Raw genomic sequence first — 22045 nt, 5'->3', positions numbered from 1 at the left:
AAACAGGCCCTTCAGCCCAACGAATCCGTGCCGACCATCAACCACCCATTTATACTAATCCTACATTAATCCCATTTTTTCCCTCTCACATCCCCACCTTCCCTCAATTCTCCTAGGGGCAATTTTTACAATGGCCAATTTACCTATTAACGCACAAGTCTTTGGCATGTGGGAGGAAACCGGGAGCACCCGGAGGAAACCCATGCGGTCACAGGGAGAACTTGCAAACTCCGCACAGGCAGTACTCAGAACTGAACCCGGGTCGCTGGAGCTGTGAGGCTAGCCACTGCGCTGACTTCATTCAATTAAACCAATAACAAGATTCACAAAACTATCCAATATTCCTAGATTCAAGCTTACAACCTTCTAAGTCAGGAAGTTAAAACATTTTGCTACTTAAGTCTCGGATAGCTTTTTTCTCCAAGTTAACAAGGTGTAAAGTAGCAATCATAAACAAGTTAATAAAGTGATGGGGTAGAGAAACAAAATACAATGACCCCGTGATCCCAGCCTTTGTAGAAAATCACTTTTTATACTAGGCTTTTCTAGTGCTCACGTGATACATTTCAATTAATATTGTTCCGAACGTTTCCATTTTTTTTGCTAAAGTGAGAATGTGTTTTCAAACTGAAGATTCCATAGATGTTGAAACTTTGGGTGTTTTTTTTGTTTAAAAGGAAGGTCACCAGAAGGTTTGGACTGAGTCTGAACTGCAATCAGTTACTGGAAGGCACCTTTTTTCAAATAAAAACCCAGCAGGGGTTGTTTCTGACTTGGAGAGATGTTCACGAAGAAGTGACAAGCCAAGATTTATGGTAATCCAGAGGCTGACTTCTGGCATGTTTTGGTTTCAATTTGAACAGTTAAAGGACAGTTGGTTGCCTGCAACAAATGATCCAGCTCACTTAGCTTTTTCTCTTGAAAAGAAATCCTGCATCAAGCGTGTTTCGTATTTCCTCCCATATTTGAAGAAACCTTGACTGCTACGTTTCTGCTGCAAGACCCAACTGAAACCTCCTGTTGCTGCATCTCTTGGAAAGCCTACCCAAACTGATTTTTCAACATCGTCAGGAAAGAACTGTTCCGGGAGATCCCATTGACTGTCGCCTAGACGCATTTGGGGCACCTAACCAAAGCAAAAGGCCATCTTCCATACCTTCTTTTCAGCCTAAGTTTTTTTTATTATTCCTTCTATTTCTTTGTAAAAGCTGTAAACAAAAATCTTCCTCCCCACCACCATACCCCAGTTAACTCTATGTGTCTGAGGGCTACGACAAATACGGGGCTTTAATATTTCAATTTTGTGTGTATGTTTTACTTCATTATTGGTTAAGACTTGGTTTATAATAAAATGATACATTTTGTTGTTTATTAAAGAAACCTGGTTGGTGTGCTTTTTTATCTGCGGAAAATAGATTGTTTCGGTAAGTGAGAAAATTCAAATATGTTGTGGCCTGTGGAGAAGTGGGACTAGAATAAATAGTGCACTCCCTCCTGCCTCAGTCGTAACAATATCTAGTAATCTCAGAATATAACATTCCTTAATTATGAATCATTTTATTAGAAACTGCTGAGCCATTTAGTTCACAAAAGTCAAAAATGTCAATAAAAAGCAAAGGCATTATCTAAGTATGCACCAGGGTAGCTGGCCTCAACACTACTCAGCAAGAGTGTGGTGGGAGGGAAAGACAGGTAGGGCTCCTATTCCTAACTGCCATCCAGTGACCCCTACTGGAAAATGCAGGTGCAGATGTAGTGAAGACATGATCAATAATTCACTTGCAATGGCTTCCATCATCAAATAAGCCACCAAACCTAGTCTAGGTTCACATGAAAAATGCCCACTTAGGCAAGGTACCAGAGAACCGTAGAGAGTCATGGAAACATTCCAGGAAACGTCACCATCTCGAGTAAAAGGAGGTTAGGGCAGAACATTGTATTAGTGTTTTTCTATATTTTTCTTCACAAAGAGAAGTTATAGTAGATAGCGAAACTGATAAATTGCATACACCTTCGGGACTGGCATCAGTTGCCTTTTTTTGCAGGTGTCCTCATTTTCAAAATGGTCATCTACTGTAAAAAGAAATTTCAGTAGAATGGAGAGTTCTTTACTCAGCATCCATCATGGCAGAGAAACTGCTCTATCCCTGGGGGGCATTCAATCCCAGAAATGGAGCAGTTTATCAGGCACTGTTTTTACGACCGAGGCGGCAGTTCACTGTTAATTCAGTCCCATTTCTCCACTGGTCACCATATATATTTTAATTTTCCCACTTACCAAAACAATCATATTCTTTTCCCCAGAATAAAGCACACCGAGGTTTCTATAATAAGCAAAATTATCAGATTATAAACCAAGTTTTAATCAGTAATGAAGTATAACATACACACAACTTGAAATATTAAAGCCCCTTATTTATCCCAGCGCTCACACACATCCGGTTAACTGGGGGATAAAAAAGATTTTTTGTTTACAACTGTTATAAAGAAATAGTGGCGCAGTGGTTAGCACCGCAGCCTCACAGCTCCAGCGACCTGGGTTCAATTCTGGGTACTGCATGTGTGGAGTTTGCGTCAAAGAACAAAGAAAATTACAGCACAGGAACAGGCCCTTCGGCCCTCCAAGCCTGCGCCGATCCAGATTCTCTATTTAAACATGTCGCCTATTTTCTAAGGGTCTGTATCTCTTTGCTTCCTGCCCATTCATGTATCTGTCTAGATAAATCTTAAAAGACGCTATCGTGCCCGCGTCTACCACCTCCGCTGGCAACGCATTCCAGGCACCCACCACCCTCTGCGTAAAGAACTTTCCACGCATATCCCCCCTAAACTTTTCCCCTCTCACTTTGAACTCGTGACCCCTAGTAATTGAATCCCCCACTCTGGGGAAAAAGCTTCTTGCTATCCACCCTGTCTATACCTCTCATGATTTTGTACACCTCAATCAGGTCCCCCCTCAACCTCCGTCTTTCTAATGAAAATAATCCTAATCTACTCAACCTCTCTTCATAGCTAGCACCCTCCATACCAGGCAACATCCTGGTGAACCTCCTCTGCACCCTCTCCAAAGCATCTACATCCTTTTGGTAATGTGGCGACCAGAACTGCACGCAGTATTCCAAATGTGGCAGAACCAAAGTCTTATACAACTGTAACATGACCTGCCAACTCTTGTAGTCAATACCCCGTCCGATGAAGGAAAGCATGTCGTAAGCCTTCTTGACCACTCTATTGACCTGCGTTGCCACCTTCAATGAACAATGAACCTGAACACCCAAATCTCTCTGTACATCAATTTTCCCCAGGATTTTTCCATTTATTGTATAGTTTACTCTTGAATTGGATCTTCCAAAATGCATCACCTCGCATTTGCCCTGATTGAACTCCATCTGCCATTTCTCTGCCCAACTCTCCAATCTATCTATATTCTGCTGTATTCTCTGACAGTCCCCTTCACTATCTGCTACTCCACCAATCTTAGTGTCGTCTGCAAACTTGCTAATCAGACCACCTATACTTTCTTCCAAATCATTTATGTATATCACAAACAACAGTGGTCCCAGCACGGATCCCTGTGGAACACCACTGGTCACACGTCTCCATTTTGAGAAACTCCCTTCCACTACTGCTCTCTGTCTCCTGTTGCCCAGCCAGTTCCTTATCCATCTAGCTAGTACACCCTGGACCCCATGCGACTTCACTTTCTCCATCAGCCTACCATGGGGAACCTTATCAAACGCCTTACTGAAGTCCATGTATATGATATCTACAGCCCTTCCCTCATCAATCAACTTTGTCACTTCCTCAAAGAATTCTATTAAGTTGGTGTCTGCGTGGGTTTCCTCCGGGTGCTCCTGTTTCCTCCCACATGCCAAAGACTTGCAGGTTGATAGGTTAATTGGCCATTATAAATTGCCCCTAGTATAGGTAGGTGGTAGGGAAATATAGGGACAGGTGGGAATGTGGTAGGAATATGGAATTAGTGTAGGATTAGTATAAATGGGTGGTTGATGGTCGGCACAGACTCGGTGGGCCGAAGGGCCTGTTTCAGTGCTGTATCTCCAAACTAAACTAAAAGATATCCTTTGTTTCAGTGAGGTGTCCCAAAGGCAACAACGGCTGTCAATGGAATCTTCATAGACCAGTTCATTCCAGGTGCTGTTCATCAGTTTGGGTAGGTTTCCAAGAGATGCAGCTACAGAAGGCTTCAGTCAAGTCTTTCAGTTCCACACATTTGACATGCAAGTTCTTTAATTGTGCAGGCTTTCTTCAAATACAGAAGGAAATAGGAATCTGCCACAATGGAAATAGTTTATTTTCAAGAGAAAGATATGAGCTGTCTTCTCCTGGCAGATCAGGAAGCAACTGCCTTTTTTTTTGTTAAATCTTGGCCTGTCGCTCCTTTGCAAATATCTCTCCAAATTAAAAACAATCCCTGCTGGACTCTTTGAAAACATGTGCCCTCCAGTTGAACTGTTTACAGTTCAACTTCAGTCCAAACCTTCTAGTGGCCTTCCTTTTTAAAAATAACAAAATTTAGCTTCAAGATTCCAGCATCTATGGAATCCCTTTTCAGTTTAAAAATATAATTTCTCAAATTTTAACGAGAAAAAAATGGAAACCCTCGTAACACTGTGCATACTGGATAAAGAGCTCCTATTCTGCAAAAGCCACTAATGCTTTTCACTGACTGGCATACATAGATCTCATGAGAATTTGGAGACAGAAAAGATGCAAGCTGCAGGGCAAGTGCCAGTGGTCCCGAATCAGTGCAAGTTCCAGAAACAGTAGCTCTGCAACAGGCTGTGCTCTGTATGTTGATTTGTAAAAGGGCTTAGTGCACTGAAGGCGATTCATAATTTTCATATGTCCATGGTTTCAGAGTGCTTCTTGTATATTTGCCATGGAAGTTATTTGGGTCACTCAGATGTCTGTTTTTTGGGAGTGTCTGGTGATTTAGGTTTCACTGTACGTCCAAAGTACATTTTACTCAATCTAAATTTTTTTTTAAACCAGAAAAGTTCAGACTAAACCAAATTGTAAATTGCATTCCATATTGAAATATGGAATTCAGCAGAGATTAAAATACTACTTAGCTCAGGTACAAGTATTTTCAAATGTTGACCACTGCACAAGTACAAAGGTAAGGCAATAGAGATGATAGCTTTTAACAACATTTACTCACTGAGTTATTGTTGAATTGGCAAGGAATATAAAAAATGCAATGCGAATCATGTTCCTTGAACTGAAACATACAAAGTTTAAAGGCAAAGTTTTATTTTTTTAAATATCAGTATTTTAGAATGAACTTTTCAGCCATTAACTTGTGGACTGCGGTTATCTAATAGTGAATATTGAGTCCATATCAGCTAATGCAGATTTGTTCCAAAATTCAGTGTACTGAGGCAAAAAGGTAAAATGCCTTCAGCCTCCAGTTGCGTTGACATACTGGGAAGCCAGCAATATTATGGTTTTATAGCCACAATTTGTTTAAAGTATTTTTGCTTTCATCAAGGCAAATTACACACATACTGGAGAGCAGGTGGAAATCAACTTCTTCACCCATTGTCTTTGGCCTCCTTATCTCGAGAGACAATGGGTAAGCGCCTGGAGGTGGTCAGTGGTGTGTGGAGCAGCGCCTGGAGTGGCTATAAAGGCCAATTCTAGAGTGACAGGCTCTTCCACAGGTGCTGCAGAAAAATTTGATTGTCGGGGCTGTTACACAGTTGACTCTTCCCTTGCGCCTCTGTCTTTTTTCCTGCCAAGTCTCTTCAACTCGCCACACTTTAGCCCCACCTTTATGGCTGTCCGCCAGCTCTGGCGAACGCTGGCAACTGACTCCCACGACTTGTGATCAATGTCACAGGATTTCATGTCGCGTTTGCAGACGTCTTTAAAGTGGAGACATGGACGGCCGATGGGCCTGATACCAGTGGCGAGCTCGCTGTACAATGTGTCTTTGGGGATCCTGCCATCTTCCATGCAGCTCACATGGCCAAGCCATCTCAAGCGCCGCTGACTCAGTAGTGTGTATAAGCTGGGGATGTTGGCCACCTCGAGGACTTCTGTGTTGGAGATACGGTCCTGCCACCTGATGCCAAGTATTCTCCGGAGGCAGCGAAGATGGAATGAATTGAGACGTCGCTCTTGGCTGACGTACGTAGAGCCATAGAGCAAGGTATTGAGGACACAGGCCTGATACGGAGCACAAAAGTCCAAGTGTATCAGTGCGCCATTTTCCCACACTCTCTTGGCCAGTCTGGACATAGCAGTGGAAGCCTTTCCCATGCACTTGTTGATTTCTGCATCTAGAGACAGGTTACTGGTGATAGTTGAGCCTAGGTAGGTGAACTCTTGAACCACTTCCAGAGCGTGGTCACCAATATTGATGGATGGAGCATTTCTGATGTCCTGCCCCATGATGTTCGTTTTCTTGAGGCTGATGGTTAGTCCAAATTCATTGCAGGCAGCCGCAAACCTGTCGATGAGACTCTGCAGGCACTCCTCAGTGTGAGATGTTAAAGCAGCATCGTCAGCAAAAAGGAGTTCCCTGATGAGGACTTTCCGTACTTTGGACTTCGCTCTTAGACGGGCAAGGTTGGAAAACCTGCCCCCTGATCTTGTGTGGAGGAAAATTCCTTCTTCCGAGGACATGAACGCATGTGAAAGCAGTAGGGAGAAGAAAATCCAAAAAAGTGTGGGTGCGAGAACACAGCCCTGTTTCACGCCTGTCTCCTTATATCACATCATCACAATACAATGCCCAAGGCTACTATGCTGTAGATGTAGAATCTACTCTGTTTAAATGGCAGGGTAGAACCCCCACACCAGAGCAACCAACAACCAAACTGCATGAGTAAGCTTTGAAATGCACAGCTACATGCAAATGTGAATGGGTTCTGTCCTTCTTCCTCCATTACTATTAACAGTGATAGGGATTAAAACTTGCCTTATGCTGGCAACGTGCCCAAGCCTCATTACCCTTTGCTCCAATTGTTTGGCGTCTACAGATAAATTGGGTAGATACAATACAGGATAAGATGTTAATTTCTTACTCCAATCTTGATTCTTTATAAGCTCAAGTAAATAGCTGACTCTCAGAAAAACATGACTACAAGTGAGGCAGGTATGGTGATCAAGAAGGGAGCAATGGAGGAGCTTCAGCCCTTGCACGTGTCCAAATGGTTCAAGGTTCTTACAGCTGCATGGATGAGAGCAGGGGTTGCAGGGAAGATGAACAAACTGACCACAACACCATGGTACAGGGGTGCATTCAAGCCGGTGGGGTAAAAAGGAATGTGGTAGTAGTAGCGAACAGTATAATTAGGAGGATATATACTGTTCTCTGCAGCCAAGAGCGAGTCCCGAAGGCCTTCTTGCCTGCCTGGTATCAGGGATAAGGACATCTCCTCGAGGCTGAACAGGATCTTGGCGTGGGAGAGAAAGGGTCCAGACAGGTTGAGTAGATTAGGATTATTTTCATTAGAAAGACGGAGGTTGAGGGGGGACCTGATTGAGGTGTACAAAATCATGACAGGTATAGACAGGTTGGATAGCAAGAAGCTTTTTCCCAGAGTGGGGGATTCAATTACTAGGGGACACGAGTTCAAAGTGAAAGGGGAAAAGTTTAGGGGGGATATGCGTGGAAAGTTCTTTACGCAGAGGGTGGTGGGTGCCTGGAACGCGTTGCCAGTGGAGGTGGTAGACGCGGGCACGATAGCGTCTTTTAAGATGCATCTAGACAGATACATGAATGGGCAGGAAGTAAAGAGATACAGACCCTTATAAAATAGGCGACAGGTTTAGATAGAGGATCTGGATCGGCGTAGGCTTGGAGGGCCGAAGGGCCTGTTCCTGTGCGGTAATTTTCTTTGTTCTTTATCGTGGTCCATATGGGTGTCAACAACACAGGCCTACTTGTCATTAGTACCCAATAAAGAGGTTCCTCTAAGGGAGTATGAGCAGCTAGGGGTTAAATTAAAAAGAACCACAAAGGTAATAATCTCTGGATTACTATCTGAGCTATGAGCAAATTGACATAAGGTAAATAAGATCAGAGTTGAATACATGGCTCAAAGATTGGGAGAAATGGCTTTTGATTCATGGGGCATTGGTACTGGGGAAAGAGAGCTGTGCTTTTGGGATGGGCTTCACTTGAACCATACTGGGGCCAGCACCCTGGTAAATCGTATAACTAGGGCTGTAGAGAGGGCTTTAAACTAAATAGTGGGTTTGGGGGGGGGGGGGGGTGGTGGGGAGTGTTCTCGTGAAGGGAAATTTAGAAAGTCAACAAGAAAAGACAAGAGTACGGTAGCAACATGGGTAATAATAACCAGAGTGTGACAGGAATGGACAGAGCATACAAACGCAAGAGTATACCAGGAAATAGGGCCAGACTAGGGAAAAAAATGGTAAAAGGACAGAATTAAAGGCTCTCCAGCTGAATTATCTGCACCTCCTTCCCAGCTCCACACACTCAGCTCACCACCCCCCCCCCCCCCATACCCCCCTCACAACCCCTTCCCAGCTCCCCCTCGCAACCCCTTCCCTCCACCCCTCCCACCAGCATCCTCCTACCCGTGTAGGGGCACTAACAACCCCACTGCCTTGTGGGCGTCTCGGGAGAGACCAAGGCTAAGGGAGTAAACCCGAAAAGAAAATCCGGAGCGGAACCCCGTAGGCAGTCATGTGTCACCTTTGGCATGTTTCCGGCAGTTCCTGCAGCCAGGAGTGCTCTGCACTCCTTTGGACCCCACCAGAAAGGCCAAGAGGGGGGTTTTGGCGCTTGGGCAACTCTCAACCTCCATACATTCGCCCAGGCATGCGCCACGGAGAGGTCACTCCATAGCCGCCTCACAGCGACTGAAACATGGAAGGCAGCAGTTACGGGTTATAAGTCCAGCTCAATTGGTGTAGAGATTGGGCGCCACGGGTTGCCTTTGTCGGTGGGAGAGGTCATCGCACCTCACTGGACAGCTACCGCCCGTCTCAAACCGGGTAGCCCCCGGTCAATAAGGTTCTGTCCCGCCACAGTCCACCTGCTTCAATGGGTGCTGGGAGCTCAGGGTCATTGCCCGAAAAGTGGACTGCAACACCGCACCAAACAACATGAAAAAAGGAAAGAAGGTACCAGCCCTTCGCTTAGCAAGCTGGAACGTCAGAACTATGTGTCCTGGCCTGTTGGAAGACCGCCATCATTAACATGGGGCGGCACAGTGGCGCAGTGGTTAGCACTGCAGCCTCACAGCTGCAGGGACCTGGGTTCGATTCTGGGTACTGCCTGTGTGGAGTTTGCAAGTTCTCCCTGTGTCTGCGTGGGTTTTCTCCGGGTGCTCCGGTTTCCTCCCACAAGCCAAAAGACTTGCAGGTTGGTAGGTAAATTGGCCATTATAAATTGTCACTAATATAGGTAGGTGGTAGGGAAATATAGGGACAGGTGGGGATGTTTGGTAGGAATATGGGATTAGTGTAGGATTAGTGTAAATGGGTGGTTGATGGTCGGCACAGACTCGGTGGGCCGAAGGGCCTGTTTCAGTGCTGTATCTCTAATCTAATCTAATCTAAACGAGCTCAGTGGACTCAATGTAGACATTGCAGCACTTCAGGAGACACGCCTCCCTGCGAGTGGATCTCTAACAGAGCAAGACTACACCTTCTTCTGGCAGGGTAGGGATCCTGAAGAACCAAGACAGCATGGAATGGGCTTCGCCATCAGAAACTCCTTGCTCAGCATGATAGAGCCTCCCTCAAATGGCTCGGAACGCATACTGTCCATCCGACTGCTCACCGCCTCTGGTCCAGTACACCTACTCAGCATCTATGCTCCAACACTCTGCTCCGCACCTGAAGCTAAAGACCAGTTCTACGAGGAACTCCATAATATCATTAGTAGCACCCCCAACACCGAACACCTATTCCTGCTGGGGGACTTTAATGCCAGGGTTGGGGCCGACCATGACTCATGGCCCTCCTGCCTTGGGCGCTATGGCGTTGGAAGGATGAATGAGAATGGACAGAGACTGCTTGAGTTGTGTACCTATCACAACCTCCGCATCACCAACTCGTTCTTTCACACTAAACCCTGTCACCAGGTTTCATGGAGGCACCCAAGATCGCGTCGTTGGCACCAGCTAGACCTCATCGTCACAAGGCGAGCCTCCTTAAACAGTGTTCAAATCACACGCAGCTTCCACAGTGCAGACTGCGACACCGACCACTCCCTGGTGTGCAGCAAGGTTAGACTCAGACCAAAGAAGTTGCATCACTCCAAGCAGAAGGGCCACCCGCGCATCAACACGAGCAGAATTTCTCATCCACAGCTGTTGCAAAAATTTCTAAATTCACTTGTAAAAGCCCTTCAAAACACTCCCACAGGGGATGCTGAGACCAAGTGGGTCCACATCAGAGACGCCATCTATGAGTCAGCTTTGACCACCTACGGCAAACGTGCGAAGAGGAATGCAGACTGGTTTCAATCTCATATTGAAGAGCTGGAACCTGTCATAGCCGCTAAGCGCATTGCACTGTTGAACTACAAGAAAGCCCCCAGCGAGTTAACATCTGTAGCACTTAAAGCAGCCAGAAGCACTGCACAAAGAACAGCCAGGCGCTGCGCAAATGACCATTGGCAACACCTATGCAGTCATATTCAGCTGGCCTCAGACACCGGAAACATCAGAGGAATGTATGATGGCATTAAGAGGGCTTTTGGGCCAACCATCAAGAAGATCGCCCCCCTCAAATCTAAATCAGGGGACATAATCACTGACCAACACAAGCAAATGGACCGCTGGGTTGAGCACGACCTAGAACTGTACTCCAGGGAGAATGCTGTCACTGAGACTGCCCTCAATGCAGCCCAGCCTCTACCAGTCATGGATGAGCTGAACGTACAGCCAACAAAATCGGAACTCAGTGATGCCATTGATTCTCCAGCCAGCGGAAAAGCCCCTGGGAAGGACAGCATTACCCCTGAAATAATCAAGAGTGCCAAGCCTGCTATACTCTCAGCACTACATGAACTGCTTTGCCTGTGCTGGGACGAGGGAGCAGTACCTCAGGACATGCGCGATGCTAATATCATCACCCTCTATAAAAACAAAGGTGACCGCGGTGACTGCAACAACTACTGTGGAATCTCCCTGTTCAGCATAGTGGGGCAAGTCTTTGCTCGAGTCGCTTTGAACAGGCTCCAGAAGCTGGCCAAGCGCGTCTATCCTGAGGCACAATGTGGCTTTCGTGCAAAGAGATCGTCCATTGACATGCTGTTCGCCCTTCGTCAGATGCAGGAGAAATGCCGCAAACAACAGATGCCTCTCTACATTGCTTTCATTGATCTCACCAAAGCCTTTGACCTCGTCAGCAGACGTGGTCTCTTCAGACTACTAGAAAAGATTGGATGTCCACCAAAGCTACTAAGTATCATCACCTCATTCCATGACAATATGAAAGGCACAATTCAGCATAGCGGCACCTCATCAGACCCCTTTCCTATCCGGAGTGGCGTGAAACAGGGCTGTGTTCTCGCACCCACACTGTTTGGATTTTCTTCTCCCTGCTGCTCTCACATGCGTTCAAGTCTTCAGAAGAAGGAATTTTGCTCCACACAAGATCAGGGGGCAGGTTGTTCAACCTTGCCCGTCTAAGAGCCAAGACCAAAGTACGGAAAGTCCTCATCAGGGAACTCCTCTTTGCTGACGATGCTGCTTTAACATCTCACACTGAAGAGTGTCTGCAGAGTCTCATCGACAGGTTTGCGGCTGCCTGCAATGAATTTGGCCTAACCATCAGCCTCAAGAAAACGAACATCATGGGACAGGACATCAGAAATGCTCCATCCATCAATATCGACGACCACGCGCTGGAAGTGGTTCAAGAGTTCACCTACCTAGGCTCAACTATCACCAGTAACCTGTCTCTAGATGCAGAAATCAACAAGTGCATGGGAAAGGCTTCCACTGCTATGTCCAGACTGGCCAAGAGAGTGTGGGAAAATGGCGCACTGACACGGAACACAAAAGTCCGAGTGTATCAAGCCTGTGTCCTCAGTACCTTGCTCTATGGCAGCGAGGCCTGGACAACATATGTCAGCCAAGAGCGACGTCTCAATTCATTCCATCTTCGCTGCCTCCGGAGAATACTTGGCATCAGGTGGCAGGACTGTATCTCCAACACAGAAGTCCTCGAGGCGGCCAACATCCCCAGCTTATACACACTACTGAGTCAGCGGCGCTTGAGATGGCTTGGCCATGTGAGCCGCATGGAAGATGGCAGGATCCCCAAAGACACATTGTACAGCGAGCTCATCACTGGTATCAGACCCACCGGCCGTCCATGTCTCCGCTTTAAAGACGTCTGCAAACGCGACATGAAGTCCTGTGACACTGATCACAAGTCGTGGGAGTCAGTTGCCAGCGATCGCCAGAGCTGGTGGGCAGCCACAAAGGCGGGGCTAAAGTGTGGCGAGTCGAAGAGACTTAGCAGTTGGCAGGAAAAAAGACAGAAGCGCAAGGGGAGAGCCAACTGTGTAACAGCCCCGACAAACAAATTTTTCTGCAGCACCTGTGTAAGAGTCTGTCACTCTAGAATTGGCCTTTATAGCCACTCCAGGCGCTGCTCCACACCACTGACCACCTCCAGGCGCTTACCCATTGTCTCTCGAGATAAGGAGGCTAAAGAAGAGAAAGAATCTGAATGCACTAGCATTCGTTACAAAATGGATGAATCGATAACACCAATAGAAATAAATGGGTATATGATAGCCACTATAGAGATGCGGCTACAGACGCAGTATGGCTGCAGAGTAACCAAGGCTGCGAACTGAATATTCAAGGGTATTAGACAATTCAGAAGGATAGGAAGAAAGGAAAAAAGTGGGGTAGTTCATAAAGGTTGAGATCAGTAGTGAGAAATGATCTTGGCTCAGAAGTTTGAGTGGAGGTAAGAAATAGCAAGGCCAAGAAGTCACTGGTGGGAGTAGTTTATAGGCCACTTAACAGTCGCCACACTAGGCCAGAGTATAAATCAAGAAATAATGGGGGTGTGTAAGAAAGGTACTGCAATAATCTGGGCAATTTTAATCTTCATATCAATTAGACAAATCAAATTGGCTAAGGTAGCTTTGAGGATGAGTTGAGTTCTTAAAAGTGTATTTGGGACAGTTTCTTCAAACAATACGTTTGGGAAACAACCAGGGAACAGGCTATTTTAGACCTGGTAATGTGTAATGAGACAGGATTAACTAATCTCATAGTAAAGGATCCTCCAGGCAAGAGTGATCATAACAGGATAGAATTTCACATTCAGTTTGAGAGTGAGATCCTTGGATCTGAAACTATTTTCTTAACCTTAAAGACAATTACAAAGGTATGAAGACAGAGTTGGCTACATTGGACTGGAAAAATAGGTTAAAGGTAACATGGTAGATGAACAGTGGCAGCCATTTAAGGAGATATTTCATAACTCTCAACAAAGATATATTCCATTGAGAAAGAAAGACAATATGAGAAGGATGCACCATCCATGGCTAACTAAGGAAGAATGGTATCAAATTGAAAGAAAAGGCATACAATGTTGCGAAAATTAGTGGTAGGCCAGAAGATTAGAAAAATATTAGAAACCAGCAGAGGATGACTTAAAAAAAAAAAGAGAAATTCGAGGAGAATAAACTAGCAAGAAATATAAAAAGACAGTAAAAGCTTCTACAAATATATAAAAAGAGAGAAGGAAGTAAGTGTTCATCCCTTAGAGGATGAAACTGGGGAATCAATAATGGGAAACAAGGAAATGGCAGAGATTTTGAACAGGCAGGAAAGCAACATGCGAGGAGGACACAGTCTGCAAATGGATAGACAGCTTAAGTGAGTGGACAAAAATTTGGCAGATGGAGTATAATGTGGGAAAATGTGAGGTTATCTACTTTGGTGGGAAGAATAGAAAAGCAGATTATTTACATGGAGAAGTCGGAATGCGGCAGTACTGAGGGATCTGGGTGCCCTCGTACATTAATCACAAAATTAGCATGCAGGTACAGCAATTAATTAGGAAGGCAAATGGAATGTTCCCCTTTATTGCAAGGGAGATGAAGCATAAAAGTAGGGAAGTCTTAATACAACTGTATAGAGCATTAGTGAGACCACACCTAGAGTACTGCGTCCAGTTTGGGTTTCCTTATTTAAGGCGGGATATACTTGCACTGGAGGCAAGAAAGAGAGAAGGTTCACTTGGTTGATTCCTGGGATGAAGGATTGTCTTAGGAAAGATTAAGCAGGTTGGGCCTATATGCATTGGAGTCTATAAGAATGAGGTGATCGTATTGAAACGTAAAAGATTCAGAGGAGGCTTGACAGGGTAGATGCTGAGAGGATGTTTCCCCTCATGGGGAAATCTAGAACTAGGGGGCACCATTTCAAAATAAGGGGTCTCCCATTTAAGATGGAACTGAAGAGGAATTTCTCGGAGTATCGTTAATCTTTGGAATTCTCTATCCCAGAGAACAGTGAAGGCTGGGTCATTGACATATTCAAGGCTAAGCTAGACAGATTTTTGATCTGCAAGAGTAAAGGATTATGGGGGGCTGGCAGGAAAGTGGAGTTAAGGCCAGAGTCAGATCAAGCATGATCTTACTGAATGGTGGAGTAGGCTCAAGGGACCAAATGGCCTATTCCTGCTCCTATTTCTTATGCTCTTATGTTGGACAACCATATTCCATGATTGCACAAATTCTAAAACTGACCAATCTGCTTTTGCATTTCAATTTTATGCACTTCCTTAGCAAGAAGTGTTAGTATGGGATGCTTCAATAGTCTCAATCTACTCAATGAGGCCTTTGCCACTCTTCCAAACTAGGAACTGAAACAGATACAAACGTATAAATTAAAAGTAGGCCATTCGGCCCCTCGAGATTGCTATTCAATAAGGTCATGGCTGATCTGTTTGCGTCTCAAATTCCACACTCCCATCTACCCCCGATAACCTTAGATTCCCTTGCCTAACAAGAATCTACCTCTGCCTTAAAAATATTCAATGACCCCGCCTCCACCACCTTCTGAGACAGTGTGTTCTAAAGTCGCAAAACCCTCAGAAAAATTTCTCATCTCTGTCCTAAAAGGACGACCCCTAATTTTAAATTAGTGCCCAGAGTTCTGGACTCCCCCACAAGAGGAAACATCTTTTCCATATCCACCTTGTCAAGACTATTCAGGATCTTATATACTTCAATCAAGTCTCCCCTCACTCTTCTAAACTCCAGCGAAAACAAGCCCGGTCTGTCCAACCTTTCCTCATAAGACAACCCGCTCATTCCAGGTATCAATCTAGTAAACCTCCTCTGAACTGCCTCCAATGCATTTACATCCTCCCTTAAATAAGGAGAGCAAAACTGCAAACAGTAATTCGAGATGTGGTCTCACCAATGCCCTGTATAATCCGGAATAAGGTGGGTGAGCTTGCAGCATGGGTTGGTACCTGGGATCCTGATGTTGTGGCCATTTCAGAGACATGGGTAGAGCAGCGGCAGGAATGGATGTTGCAGGTTCCGGGATTTAGATGTTTCAGTAAGAACAGAGAAGAGGGTAAAAGAGGGGGGGGTGTGGCATTGTTAATCAAGGAAAGTATTACAGCGGCAGAAAGGACGTTTGAGGACTCGTCTACTGAGGTAGTATGGGCCGAGGTTAGAAACAGGAGAGGAGAGGTCACCCTGTTGGGAGTTTTCTATAGACCTCCGAATAGTTCCAGAGATGTAGAGGAAAGGATAGCAAAGATGATTCTCGACAGGAGCGAGAGTAACAGGGTAGTGGTTATGGGGGACTTTAACTTTCCAAATATTGACTGGAAATACTATAGTTCGAGTACTTTAGATGGGTCTGTTTTTGTCCAGTGTGTGCAGGAGGGTTATCTGACACAGTATGTGGACAGGCCAACCAGGGGCGATGCCACATTGGATTTGGTACTGGGTAATGAACCTGGCCAGGTGTTCGATTTAGATGTAGGTGAGCACTTTGGCGATAGTGATCACAATTCGGTTAGGTTTACCTTAGCGATGGGCAGGGACAGGTATATACCGCAGGGCAAGAATTATAGCTGGGGGAAAGGAAATTATGACGCGATTAGGCAAGATTTAGGATGTGTAGGATGGGGAAGGAAACTGCAGGGGATGGGCACAAACGAAATGTGGAGCTTATTCAAGGAGCAGCTAATGCGTGTCCTTGATAAGTATGTACCTGTCAGGCAGGGAGGAAGTTGTCGAGCGAGGGAGCCGTGGTTTACTCAAGAAGTTGAACCGCTTGTCAAGAGGAAGAGGGCGGCTTATGTTAGGATGAGACGTGAAGGCTCAGTTAGGGCGCTTGAGAGTTACAAGCTAGCCAGGAAGGATCTAAAGGGAGGGCTAAGAAGAGCAAGGAGAGGACACGAGAAGTCATTGGCGGATAGGATCAAAGAAAACCCTAAGGCTTTCTATAGATATATCAGGAATAAAAGAATGATAAGAGTTAGAACAGGACCAATCAAGGATAGTAGTGGGAAGTTGTGTGCGGAATCAGAGGAGATAGGGGAAGCGTTAAATGAATATTTTTCGTCAGTATTTACAGTAGAGAAAGAAAATGTTGCCGAGGAGATTACTGAGATACAGCCTACTAGGCTAGATGGGATTGAGATTCACAAGGAGGAGGTGTTAGCAATTTTGGAAAGAGTGAAAATAGATAAGTCCCCTGGGCCAGATGGGATTTATCCTAGGATTCTCTGGGAAGCCAGGGAGGAGATTGCAGAGCCGTTGTTGTTGATCTTTATGTCGTCATTGTCGACAGGAGTAGTGCCGGAGGACTGGAGGATAGCAAATGTTGTCCCCTTGTTCAAGAAGGGGAGTAGAGACAGCCCTGGTAATTATAGACCTGTGAGCCTTACTTCGGTTGTGGGTAAAATGTTGGAAAGGGTTATAAGAGATAGGATTTATAATCATCTTGAAAAGAATAAGTTCATTTGCGATAGTCAGCACGGTTTTGTGAAAGGTAGGTCGTGCCTCACAAACCTTATTGAGTTTTTCGAGAAGGTGACCAAACAGGTGGATGAGGGTAAAGCCGTGGATGTGGTGTATATGGATTTCAGTAAGGCGTTTGATAAGGTTCCCCACGGTAGGCTATTGCAGAAAATACGGAAGTATGGGGTTGAAGGTGATTTAGAGCTTTGGATCAGAAATTGGCTAGCTGAAAGAAGACAGAGGGTGGTGGTTGATGGCAAATGTTCATCCTGGAGTTTAGTTACTAGTGGTGTACTGCAAGGTTCTGTTTTGGGGCCACTGCTGTTTGTCATTTTTATAAATGACCTGGATGAGGGTGTAGAAGGGTGGGTTAGTAAATTTGCGGATGACACTAAGGTCGGTGGAGTTGTGGATAGTGCCGAAGGATGTTGTAGGGTACAGAGGGACATAGATAGGCTGCAGAGCTGGGCTGAGAGATGGCAAATGGAGTTTAATGCGGAGAAGTGTGAGGTGATTCACTTTGGAAGGAGTAACAGCAATGCAGAGTACTGGGCTAATGGGAAGATTCTTGGTAGTGTAGATGAGCAGAGAGATCTTGGTGTCCAGGTACATAAATCCCTGAAAGTTGCTACCCAGGTTAATAGGGCTGTTAAGAAGGCATATGGTGTGTTAGCTTTTATTAGTAGGGGGATCGAGTTTCGGAGCCACGAGGTCATGATGCAGCTGTACAAAACTCTGGTGAGGCCGCACCTTGAGTATTGCGTGCAGTTCTGGTCACCGCATTATAGGAAGGATGTGGAAGCTTTGGAAAGGGTGCAGAGGAGATTTACTAGGATGTTGCCTGGTATGGAAGGAAGGTCTTACGAGGAAAGGCTGAGGGACTTGGGGTTGTTTTCGTTAGAGAGAAGGAGGAGGAGAGGTGACTTAATAGAGACATATAAGATAATCAGAGGGTTAGATAGGGTGGATAGTGAGAGTCTTTTTCCTCGGATGATGATGGCAAACACGAGGGGACATAGCTTTAAGTTGAGGGGTGAAAGATATAGGACAGATGTCAGAGGTAGTTTCTTTACGCAGAGAGTAGTAGGGGCGTGGAACGCCCTGCCTGCAACAGTAGTAGACTCGCCAACTTTAAGGGCATTTAAGTGGTCATTGGATAGACATATGGATGAAAATGGAATAGTGTAGGTCAGATGGTCGGCGCAACATCGAGGGCCGAAGGGCCTGTACTGCGCTGTAATGTTCTAATGTTCTAAACTGAAGCACAACATCCTTACTGTTATTTTCAATTCCTCTCGTAATAAAAGGAAAGCATTCCAGTAGCCTTCTTTATTTCTTGCTGTACCTACATACTAACTTTTTGTGACTCATGCACTAGAACACCTAGATCCCTCTGCACCTCAGAATTCTGCAGTCATTCCAAAGATGGAAGCAACATTCTTGCACACACAATCATACACACAGAAAATAATCAAACTGGTGCTTCAAGGGCTGGATAATGGGCCTGATTATGGACACCCTCTTGATAACCCACCATATCAATCAAGCTGCTTTTACATGTGTCTTGGAGTGCTAGTGCTCCCAGTTTCTCACTTCGGATTGCTCCTGCTGACCAAAATTCATAAAGAAATTAAAAAGTTAAGCTTTAATTAGATTTCTTAAAAACATGTTGACTCGTGATTAAATATAACAGGAGTTTGCTGTCGACAGAGATTGCAGGGATATAATTCAGCCAACACCATGATCAGATGATATAATAGTTCTCGAAACCAATCTGATTGCTGTCAGTTACAAACTCATCAGATTTATTTATTTATTTTATTTAGAGATACAGAACTGAAACCGAGTCTGTGCCGACCAACAACCACCCATTTATACTAACCCTGCAGTAATCCCATATTCCCTACCACCTACCTATACTAGGGGCAATTTACAATGGCCAATTTACCCATCAACCTGCAAGTCTTTGGCTGTGGGAGGAAACCGGAGCACCCGGCAAAAACCCACGCGGTCACAGGGAGAACTTGCAAACTCCGCACAGGCAGTACCCAGAATAGAACCCGGGTCCCTGGAGCTGTGAGGCTGCAGTGCTGACCACTGCGCCACTGTGCCGCCCTGATGTAAAGAAAATTTTTCTAAATCAGATTGTATATTATACTCTATTTCAATACAGTAATACACTCAGGAATCAGAAAGACTTGGGAATGCACAGTTAACATGCAGGTAACAGTAGGCTATTAGCAGGGCAAATGGCATGTTAGCCTTTATTGCAAGGGGATTGGAGTACAGGAATAAAGAAGTCTTACTAAAATTGTACAGGGCTTTGGTGAGACCACACCTGGAATACTGTGTGAAGTTTTGGTCTCCAGATTTAAGAAAGGATATACTTGCACTGGAGATAGTGCAGCTAAGATTTACTAAATTGGTCCCTGGGATGAGGGGGTTGTCCTATGATGAGAGGCTGAATAAATTGGGCCTATATTCTCTGGAGTTTAGAAGAATGAGAGGCGATCTAATTGAGACATACAAGATTCTGAAAGGGCTTGATAGGGTAGAAGCTGAGAGATTGTTTCTGCTGATCGGGGAATCTAGAACATGGGGACAAAGTCTCAGGATAAGGGGTCAATCATTCAGGACTGAGATGAGGAGAAATTACTTCACTCAAAGGGTTGTGAATCTTTGGAATTCTCTACCCCCAGAGGGTTGTGGATACTCCACCACTGAACACATTTAAGGCTGGGGTAGACAGATTTTTGGTCTCGCAGGGAAACAAGGGATAGGGAGTGGGCAGGAAAGTGGAACTGAAGCTCAAGATCAGCCATGATCGTATTGAATGGCGGAGCAGGTACGATGGGCCATATGGTCTGCTTCTGCTCCTATTTCTTGTGTTGTGTTCGTGAACAGTAGATTAGAACAGTATTCATTCCACTAGTCAACTTGACAGAACAGGCTTAAAGAGGGTCAAATGATCCTTTTGCCATTGCACAGAAAAAATAATTAGGTCTAAAGCTTCCAACAGGAATGCAAATCTCACTTTTGTGTTTTGTATTACACCAAGCTTGTGCTCACCGAGTTCTGCACCTGATGTCTCAACATGTGAGCAAGATCTATACTTTCCCAGCTTCATACTATGGTGCAGAAACATTGTTAATAAATAAATACTGTGCTGTGGGTCAATCATGACAATGCTATCTGATATCATAATGGAGAACATTTGCCCGTCTAAGAGCGAAGTCCAAAGTACGGAAAGTCCTCATCAGAGAACTCCTCTTTGCTGACGATGCTGCTTTAACATCTCACACTGAAGAATGCCTGCAGAGTCTCATCGACAGGTTTGCGTCTGCCTGCAATGAATTTGGCCTAACCATCAGCCTCAAGAAAACGAACATCATGGGGCAGGATGTCAGAAATGCTCCATCCATCAATATTGGCGACCACGCACTGGAAGTGGTTCAAGAGTTCACCTACCTAGGCTCAACTATCACCAGTAACCTGTCTCTAGATGCAGAAATCAACAAGCGCATGGGTAAGGCTTCACTGCTATGTTCAGACTGGCCAAGAGAGTGTGGGAAAATGGCGCACTGACACGGAACACAAAAGTCCGAGTGTATCAGGCCTGTGTCCTCAGCACCTTGCTCTACGGCAGCGAGGCCTGGACAACGTATGCCAGCCAAGAGCGACGTCTCAATTCATTCCATCTTCGCTGCCTTCGGAGAATACTTGGCATCAGGTGGCAGGACTATATCTCCAACACAGAAGTCCTTGAAGCGGCCAACAATCCCCAGCTTATACACACTACTGAGTCAGCGGCGCTTGAGATGGCTTGGCCATGTGAGCCGCATGGAAGATGGCAGGATCCCCAAAGACACATTGTACAGCGAGCTCGCCACTGGTATCAGACCCACCGGCCGTCCATGTCTCCGCTATAAAGACGTCTGCAAACGCGACATGAAATCGTGTGACATTGATCACAAGTCGTGGGAGTCAGTTGCCAGCATTCGCCAGAGCTGGCGGGCAGCCATAAAGACAGGGCTAAATTGTGGCGAGTCGAAGAGACTTAGTAGTTGGCAGGAAAAAAGACAGAGGCGCAAGGGGAGAGCCAACTGTGCAACAGCCCCAACAAACAAATTTCTCTGCAGCACCTGTGGAAGAGCCTGTTACTCCAGAATTGGCCTTTATAGCCACTCCAGGCGCTGCTTCACAAACCACTGACCACGTCCAGGCACGTATCCATTGTCTCTCGAGATAAGGAGGCCCAAAAGAATGGAGAACATTAGTGGAAAAAAAACACTTCATTATTTAATAGCAGCTTTTCGATATATACCAAAAACTCACTTTCTACCAAAATAAATATAGATACGCAAAGGAATTTTTTTCAAAATTTATAGCTTCCTGAAAATAGAAACAAAACTCAAAGTTAGGCCAGACATCAGGAATTTCTGGAGAGGATCTCTGTACCAGTCCACATGCTTCTGGAAAGGCTTCAGGAAATGGAAGCCTTCATATAAAAGCTTTTATAAAAAAGTGAAGAGATAAAAAAGCCAGAAATGTTATTCAATGGGAATAAAGGAAGAAAAGGATGAATGTGCAGGGCTACAGGGAGAAGACAGGCGAGTGGCACTTGGTAAACTGCTCTTTTAGAAAGCCAGTACAGACACAACAGGCCAAATGACCTCCTTTGTGCAGTAGCAATTCTGTGATTCAACAGTCACCTGTTCACATAATTTATTCAACTGCAAAGACACAATACTTTTCTGCTATTCATTCAATCTCGCATTGCCACAAATCATCAGCATCACAAAGCGAGACTGGACAAAAACTGCAATTCCAATTGGAAGCCCTCCCCAACTCCATGTAACTCCATTGCCCTCTTCTCAATCATACCAAACAAATAAACGACACCAGAGGTTGCATCACAGTTAGCAGCATTTGTGATTAGGATTTAGACATTCAAATTGCACAACAAATCAATACAGGTGACAGAAAACTGAATGGTGTAAATTTGAAATGTAAACAGCATGCAAGAGAATTAATTATACACAAACTGTTCGCACCTACGATCTTTGAGATGTT

General features: G+C 45.1%; 1 protein-coding gene across 2 annotated transcripts in view; it reads right to left on the bottom strand.

The window, feature by feature from the left end:
• The window catches only part of ccni (cyclin I), a 33392-nt gene extending 28166 nt beyond the window's left edge, over nt 1-5226 (bottom strand). The window contains exon 1 of one of the 2 annotated variants that reach the window (XM_068038312.1): nt 5186-5226. The gene's annotated coding sequence lies outside the window, so the exon portion shown is untranslated. Of the gene's footprint in view, nt 1-2278; nt 2316-5185 lie in introns of those variants that run through there. The other variant, XM_068038303.1, reaches the window with a different exon arrangement.
• Between the last annotated feature and the right edge of the window lie 16819 nt (nt 5227-22045).

The sequence above is a fragment of the Heterodontus francisci genome, chromosome 1 (genome assembly GCF_036365525.1).
Source record: "Heterodontus francisci isolate sHetFra1 chromosome 1, sHetFra1.hap1, whole genome shotgun sequence".
Taxonomy (NCBI): domain Eukaryota; kingdom Metazoa; phylum Chordata; class Chondrichthyes; order Heterodontiformes; family Heterodontidae; genus Heterodontus; species Heterodontus francisci.
This window is presented reverse-complemented; position numbering and strand designations above follow the sequence as displayed.